General features: G+C 49.0%; 1 long non-coding RNA gene across 1 annotated transcript; it reads right to left on the bottom strand.

Moving 5' to 3' along the window:
• Nucleotides 1-1,545: 1,545 nt before the first annotated feature.
• LOC124231798 (uncharacterized) lies at nt 1,546-3,078 on the bottom strand. The gene is made up of 2 exons (XR_006886685.1): nt 2,932-3,078; nt 1,546-1,749 (listed from the first exon to the last, which is right to left on the bottom strand). It is a non-coding gene; the product is annotated as an uncharacterized LOC124231798 (long non-coding RNA).
• Between the last annotated feature and the right edge of the window lie 4,585 nt (nt 3,079-7,663).

Below are 7,663 nucleotides of genomic sequence, written 5' to 3'. Positions count from 1 at the left end.
AATCAGATCCAGCCTCCAATGTGGGCAGAGGCCTTTTCTCTGCTGTTCCCAACCTTCTAAGGGCCCTGGAAAAGAACTTCTTGAGGGTTGTGACTGCAGGTAGGTTAGTCAGTGGGTGGTTATGATACCAGCTCAACACAAGGTTGACATAAGGGACCCATACTGTAGAAGAGAAACCATGTTGTAACTTTGAATGACCTCTGAGTGATTAACCCAGCAGGACATGCACCCTCCAGGAGATCCACCTGCTCTGTGGATTTTATGACCCCTGCTGGTGCACGTACCTCCCAGATGTGATAAACGATAACTTTGTTCTTTTGAGTTCCTTAGGAATGTGATGACACCTGAACAAAGAGTCTATGCTGAGAGCCATTGTCAAAGACAACTCAAAGAGCTGGTGTGGGGACTCCTGGGTCAACATTCCTAATCCCCTCCCCTTTACCAGGGGGTTGTTTCTAGGAGCCGTGGATAGAGGTCTATGTAGGAAGCATTTAGACAGACTAGTGAGGCTGGTGGGTTTGGGGGATAGTTTCGAAGCTGTATTTATTTTGCAAGTTCTTTGCTTTATCTCTCTTTCATCCTTCCTTGGGCAGCTATAGGGAGGAGACTGCAGGAGGTGATGGGGGTGTTAAAGACCCCGCCTTCACCTCCCTGAATCAATCCTGCTTCTGGGTGTAGAGAGAGACACAACTCCCTCAAGTCACAGAGAGGTCTACATGGAAGGGAAAGGTCTGGATGAAGACATTCGGGGGATTCAGCGCAGAGACATTATAGGTCCCCTGCCCTCTCTGGATTCCAAAACCAATAGAATATAAAGGGCAAAATAACTATAAAGGAGTCCGGAAAATTCTGATTTTCTCTGCAACAGCTAGTCATGCATTGCTGGCATTGGCAAGTGAGAGAGAGAGGCCTCAGAACAAGCCAACCTCGCTGATGTCTTGATCTTGGGCTGCCAGCCTCCATAATGGTGAGGAAGTCAATTTTTATTACTTAAGCCACTCAGGCTGTGGTCCTTTGTTATGACAGCCTCAGAGGACTAATTACTCGTAGGTGAGACCAGAAGAATCACTCAACTGAGCCCAGCTCCTCTGGCCCACCGTGTAACACAGGCTCAGTAGGTGGTGGGTGTATAAGCCACTATGTTCTGGGATGTGGTCTCACAGAGTCAGCTGATAAACTTTTGAAGGCTCAGGAAATGGCTCAGCATTAGTGGTAAACAGAATAAGGTGAATTCCTGATTGAATGTCTCCCTTTTCCTCCCCCTGGACACACATCTGCCATATATGGGGACACCACAGTCACCTTCCCATAATTAGGGATCTAGAATCCTCTCTTCCAGCACATACCTGAACCCCAACATTTCCATGTAAAAGCATCTCCCATCTGAGGCACGCCAGGCCTCCCCACTCCTAGGCCTGCCATGTACGTGACAGTTCCCTCTCTGCTTCCACACACGTCTCTCCCAGACACTCTTACACGTAGTAATCATCTTTCTTACACACAGCACAGGCAATTATTTATTTTCAGGAAATAATGCCACAGCACTTTCAGAGTTATAGTCAGCCCTTTATTTCAGTCTCTGGGCTCCTTGTCCTCTGTGTTCTTCAGCTCATCCCAGCTACCGACAGCATTTCTTTATCCCAAACCAACAGGTACCAAGACGTGCATGATCATCTGGGCAAGAAAACCATTTACACTGGGCACCAACCCGCTCGCACTCCTCTTCTGAGTCTATCTCCATGACCCAGGCTGTGGAGAGGAAAATCTTTCAGTCATAAAGTCGGGAGTAATATTCCCTGTGAATGTGGGGACGTGACACGGGCCCTGAGGAGCCGGCAGGAGAGGCTCCTTCTGCAGGCGCCTCCCTCAGAAACCCTATGGAGCCCCTGCTCCTTCTGCTCTGCTGCCACTGCTGTGTTGGTTCCTGGCGGGCAGGACAGCCTCTGCTCTAAAGAGGGCAGGTACCGAAGTGTCTGCCCCGAATGCTAATTCAAGGCTCCCCTGCCTGCCCCCCAGCATACAGCCCCTGCTCCAGATGCTCAAGGGGACTCTGTGCAGCCTCATGCAGCCTGATGAGAACCACCTCACACTGCATACCCTGATGTGCCCTGGGCACAAAAGGACAGGAGAGATTGGGTCATGGGAACTGGACAGAAAGAGCAGACCGGGGTCAGGGGCCTTCTGTCCTGCCGTCCTCTGTGCTTCATCCGGGCCTCAGGAGGGGCTGACATGTGGGCCTGTCACCATGGGCCATCCAGGCAGAGACCACACACAGTAAAAGGGCGGGGATCACAGCGGGGGAACACACCTGGCATGTCTCTGCTGCTCTACGATGCCCCTCCTAAGCTCTCCCCTGTTTGTCCTCAATTAGACTCTGTAGCACTCTGGGGTTTGTATCCCTGTTCTAGAGAAGACAAGGTTGAATTTGAGGACCGCTCAGTGACTTGTCTAAGTGCACACTGCAAGCCAGCATCGGAGCTGAGAAACACACACTGGTGTTTTGGCTCCTGGGTGCAGCTTTCTCCTTTATCCCATGTTCTCTCCCAGGCAGGGACAATGGACAGCAAATGAGCCCTGGGGACGGCACCGCCTACTTGGTGTTTCCCCAAGGCCTGTTCCAAGGCCAACCTCACCTGCCAGCCTGAAAGCCTGGCCTGGCCCAGTGGTGTTGCTTCTACCAACTCACTGGGTCTGTGTTCCAGGGAAATGACTCCAAATTTAGCCTGAGAGATACTGAGGGCCATGTTTCAGTCCATTAAGAGACAGCTCAGAATCTCCCATGAGATTTTCATTCTTTGGTTGAAGCTCTTCTTGATGCTTAGGTTTCTTACTTATTTCTAGAGCCTCAACTACTCTACCTATATGGCCTAATCCCCATTCCCTGGGCATGAGACCCTCGTGTCCCCACACCAGCCAGGATTCAGAGCTCACCTGTGGCAAAGTAAGCAAAGAAGATGAAGCAGGTCAGGAGCACGAAGCAGAGGCCCCGCATGGTGAATGCAGGTTGGACCGTGGGCTGCAGGAGAAGAGGAGGAGCTGCTCTGAGACTGGGACCAGCGAGGGTGCTGCGAGTGGGGGGAACGGCTGTTTATATGGCTCCTAGGGGCTTGCACAACAGCACTTGTTTTGCAACCTTGCCCGCTATGATCCTGATTACAGCACAAGTATTGATTTCTGTACTTGGGATGCTGTCCGTTATCCAGCCCCCCTCCCTCAGGCACAACGTTCAGGTGGGAATGGCCTCACTTCCTGCTCTGAGGTGGGATGCTTGACCCACACACCTGACCTCAGAGAGTGGGGAGGATGGACCCCTAACTGAGGCCCCAGCAAACAGAGAGAACATCCCTTTCACCAAAATGATGATCAGGGTGGGTTGTGGCAGAAACTTCAATGACTGTGAAGTCCAGCATTTTTGTTCAAACGTTGGAAAAAGAAAAGCTCTTTTTCTCTGCAAAGGCACAAAAACAAAGTTGCCCCAGCTTTGTAGCAGCCATCTCACTGCTGAAAATAAGAGGATCTGTGCATAAATCAGACACTTGTGAAAATATACTGTGTTTTTGGGGACATTGTCCCCATGACAATGTCTTATAGACTTTGGTCTGCACTGGGTCCAAGGACCCTGAAGCCTGACCTTTCTCTAGATTGCCCAAGAGTGGCCCTTGTTTACTGTGGCCAGGCTTGGCTAAGTTTTTGGATATCTGCAATTGCAAGTGTGTGGGCTGGCACATGAAATTTGAGCCTCCAAGGCAGAGGAAGCCCAGCCATGATGGGGGGCTGGCCTTGGGTGGTGAGGGGCTCTGGGAACAAGGTGGCACTTTTGTACTAGTCCGGTAAAGTAATGCTTTCGCATTTAAAATGAGGAGTGTTCTAGATTTCCTTTAGAAATCGCGGGACCCCTGGGGATGCTTGGGGGAGGTATTCGCAGCCATAGCTTTGCTGTGCTGTCTTCATGCACATTCTCATGGGCCTCCTCTGCGGTTCACAGCTGCAGCAGAAGCAGGTCTGGCATGTCATAGTGGTCACGAGAAGGATAAGTGCACACTTGCTCTGTCACAATTTGCTCTGATGACACCAAGTCCTGACAAGGATGGACTCTCCTGCAGCAGAAGATGAAGTCACTTCTTCCTGGTTTAGAGCTGGATTCCTTTCCTGAAGCCGCTGTAAGAAATGACCACAAACGTAGTTTTTTCAAACAACAGAAATTGATTCTCTCAGAGCTGAGGAGACCAGAATTCCGAAATCAGCATCCCTGGGCTGAAGTCAGGGTGTTGGCTGGGCCACGTTTCCTTGGAGGCTCTAGGGAGAGTCTGTCATTTGCCTCTTGCAGCTTCTGGCGGCTGCCAGCACCCTTTACCTTTCAGCCACATCCCTCCAGTCTCTGCTTCTGTGGACCCGTTGCCTCCTATTCTCCTGTGGGTTCTGATTTCCCTCTGCATCTGTCTTATGACTTGTGCTGGTATTTAGGGCACACCTGGGAAATCCAGGATAATCTCCCATCTCAAAACTCTTAATTTAATCACATCAGCAGAGACCCTTTTACCAAATAGGTCAGTTCACAGGTTCCAGAGCTGACAGCTGATGCCTGGGTGTATTCAGCATACCACAGGGGATTTCAGAAATCCCCATTTTCTTCACAAAGGACCCACGAAAGCAAGGCTCAAGCTTCATGGTCACAATGGTGCATCTGCTCTCTGTGGTGGCAGCAAGTTGTCATCTAGACCAGTAGCTGCTTCCATGGATGCCTCTGGAGCTGCCTTCCTGCTGCAAGCTGGGAAGGTGGGAGCCATGGAGGATACACACCCACAGCAGGGACATGACGGCCTCTTGTTTGCTGTCTCCAGGGGAAGGATCAGGAAGCAGGGCCTCACCTTAGATTTTGAAGCACAAATGGGGAGACACCCCCTTGGTTTGACTCATCTGGTTCTCACTGGCCTCCCCATCATGGGAGAAGACATCTCCCAACCCTACTGTGGGCAGTGCTGGCAGAGTGGACCATGCTCAGTGTTTATCTTGTTATTTGATCTGGCAGTCAGTTTTCCCACTGTCAGCTGGCCACCAGAATTCCGCATTCCTCACTGGCCTATTGCTTCCCAGGAGCTGGAGACAGGTGGGCTGTCCATGACTTGCATCGTCAACAAGTCCTCAGTAATGTCAGGAACTCTGCTTCTCCTGGTCCTTTACCAGGGGTGAATGAAAGTCGGCTGTTTGGGTGGGTGATTCTTGTAGCACTAGTTTAAAGTGAACTGACAACATATCTCTGGTCCAGGCCCACAGGGGAAGATTATCTTGTAAAGGGCAGAACAAGGCCACCCAAGGGAAAGACTGCGATTTGCGTTCTTCACAATCATGGCCCAAATGTGTGTGTTTCACGTGACAAGGCCTAGATGTGGGTTTGCTGACCAGAATTATGGACATTTCCACATCTGGGGTTTCGGTCTCAAAGTCTTCCATCACAGCACGCATGGGGCCACTTTTTCCCCACGAAGAGGAGCAGCTCAAATTTGCTGCATGAGATGAGGTACCATAGACACTCCCACTGGGCCTGTTTGTGAGTCCTCTCCCGGCTCAGAGGAGGTTCCTGTGTGGTCCTTGTGGTGCTACCCATCACATTGGCATCTGGGAAGGTCCTCGTGGTCCATGTTGCTACTGCCGGGGCACCACATCTAGCTCTTAGTATCTCTGGCCACAAGGCGTCCAGCTTTGATTCTCAGGCTACTTGTACTTGCCCCTGGAAGGCACCACGAAGACTTGGTTCTCTCTGGGAGGGAGAGGCATGGGGAAATAGAAGGTTTCTTTACACATGTAATCACTAATTGCAGGTGTTGTTGAATAGAGTCAGACTTAACACTGATGAATAAATGAAAATCAATTGGATATATTGGAGTATATGAAGAAGTCATGTGGCTTAAAACTCATTTGGCCTGACCTTGTCTTTCCGAAAGGTCCTGAGTGGCCTGTTGAGCGTGCATTCTACATCTGCTTGAAACGTTTACTATGTCTCAAAGACCAGAATGATGCCAGTAAAGATTGGAGTGTAACATCCCTCCATATCAGCATTTGTTTAAGGATTAGCATCCCTTCCTTGGACCTAAGGATTATTGACCGAACTGCTGGGCTCACCTTTTGCCCACCAACCTGCTGTCCCAGCTAAGCATCCCATGACAATAGTAAAAGAGTTATTACTGTCATGTGTGATGTACGCTCTTTGTTCCAAGAGAGTCTATAACCACTCTGTACACCCCACTTCTTTGTTGCCCTTCCTTCCTTTGGGAAGAAAGGCCCCAGGCTATAGTCCTCAAACTTGGCTCATAATAAGCCCACCCCTATTTTGACTTATAGATTAATGGTGGATAATTCGTGTTGACATTTCTTGATGTTGTTGCAGCAAGATTTCAGAGAAACACACCGGAGACCACCTGGAATCTACACTGAACTGGCATTTGGTACAAACTGACCCATTGGCCCCCACCTCGAATCACTGCATTCTTCAGGTGACTCAGTGATTTCTTCCAAAACTCAGACCCCCTTATTTTAAGTCAATGGTCCAGAGTTTATACGAGCTCTTTCAAACCTTAAGACTAGGTGCCTTAAGGAGGTACTGGTTCATACACCAGGTAAGAAGAACCAATGGGAATTTCTAGGAAAGAGAAGCCTGAGGGAATTCCTAGGCCTTGGGAGAGTAGAGGGGTAACTTTGGAGTGAATAGAACAGGTTGACCTTTTATTGTGGCTTTAAATAAAAAAGAATTGTGTTTATGAATTCTGAACAAACTGCCTGACTGAGAAATGAGAGTCTGAACTTGTTCAGCTCTGAAGAGAAGGGCCACCAGCTGCTCCCAGCTGTAAGGTGTGCTGAGCTGACTGAGAACCTCATGGGAGTGGCAGACCCACAACACTGTCCCTAGAAATTGGTCAGACTTTATAGTAAAAGCCAACTAAAAGGGGCAGACCCCATGGCCAAGTGGTTAACTTTGCATGCTCCCCTTCAGTGGCCCAGGGTTTTGCCAGTTCAGATCCTGGGTGTGGACATGGCACCGCTCATCTGGCCATGTTGAGGTGGCATCCCACATGCCACAACTAGAAGGACCCACAACTAAAATGTACAACTATATACTGGGGGGATTTGGGGAGAAAAAAGCAGAAAAACCAAAAAAGATTGGCAACTTCTGGGCTCTTTTATAAGAGCCAGGTAACAGGGAAATTTTTAAAAGAGTCCAGCTCCCCACCTTCCAGCATAATTGCTCAACTAAATATTCCAGTAACTGTAAATATTTATGAAGAAAGAAAACAAAGTTTTACCATGCTGGTTTGGTCCTGAGGGCTAGGCTCAAAAATTGTCAGGTCAAGGTCATTATATACAGTCAGACAAAGTGTGGTGGCACTCCATTTTGCAGTCAGAGGTTGAAACGTTGGTTGCAGTCCATTCTCGGCTAAGGGTCCTACAGAACTGTCACCAGCCTCAAGGAATTACAGCAGTCATTAGAAGAAACATCCTGATTAGATAAGATTATTTAAGAAGTGCACTTATAAGCAAAACCTTCAAAATTCCAAAATGACCCTATGGAAAGGTTTGTTGCCAAAAGCTAAAAGAAAATTGTTATAAAAGGTATATAAAGGAAAATGTGTGGGGTCATGGCTTTACAGACACCCCTGTAACATATACC

Source organism: Equus quagga, chromosome 22 (genome assembly GCF_021613505.1).
Source record: "Equus quagga isolate Etosha38 chromosome 22, UCLA_HA_Equagga_1.0, whole genome shotgun sequence".
NCBI classification, from domain to species: domain Eukaryota; kingdom Metazoa; phylum Chordata; class Mammalia; order Perissodactyla; family Equidae; genus Equus; species Equus quagga.
The sequence above is the reverse complement of the archived record's forward strand: the minus strand, read 5'-3'. Positions and strand labels throughout refer to the sequence as shown.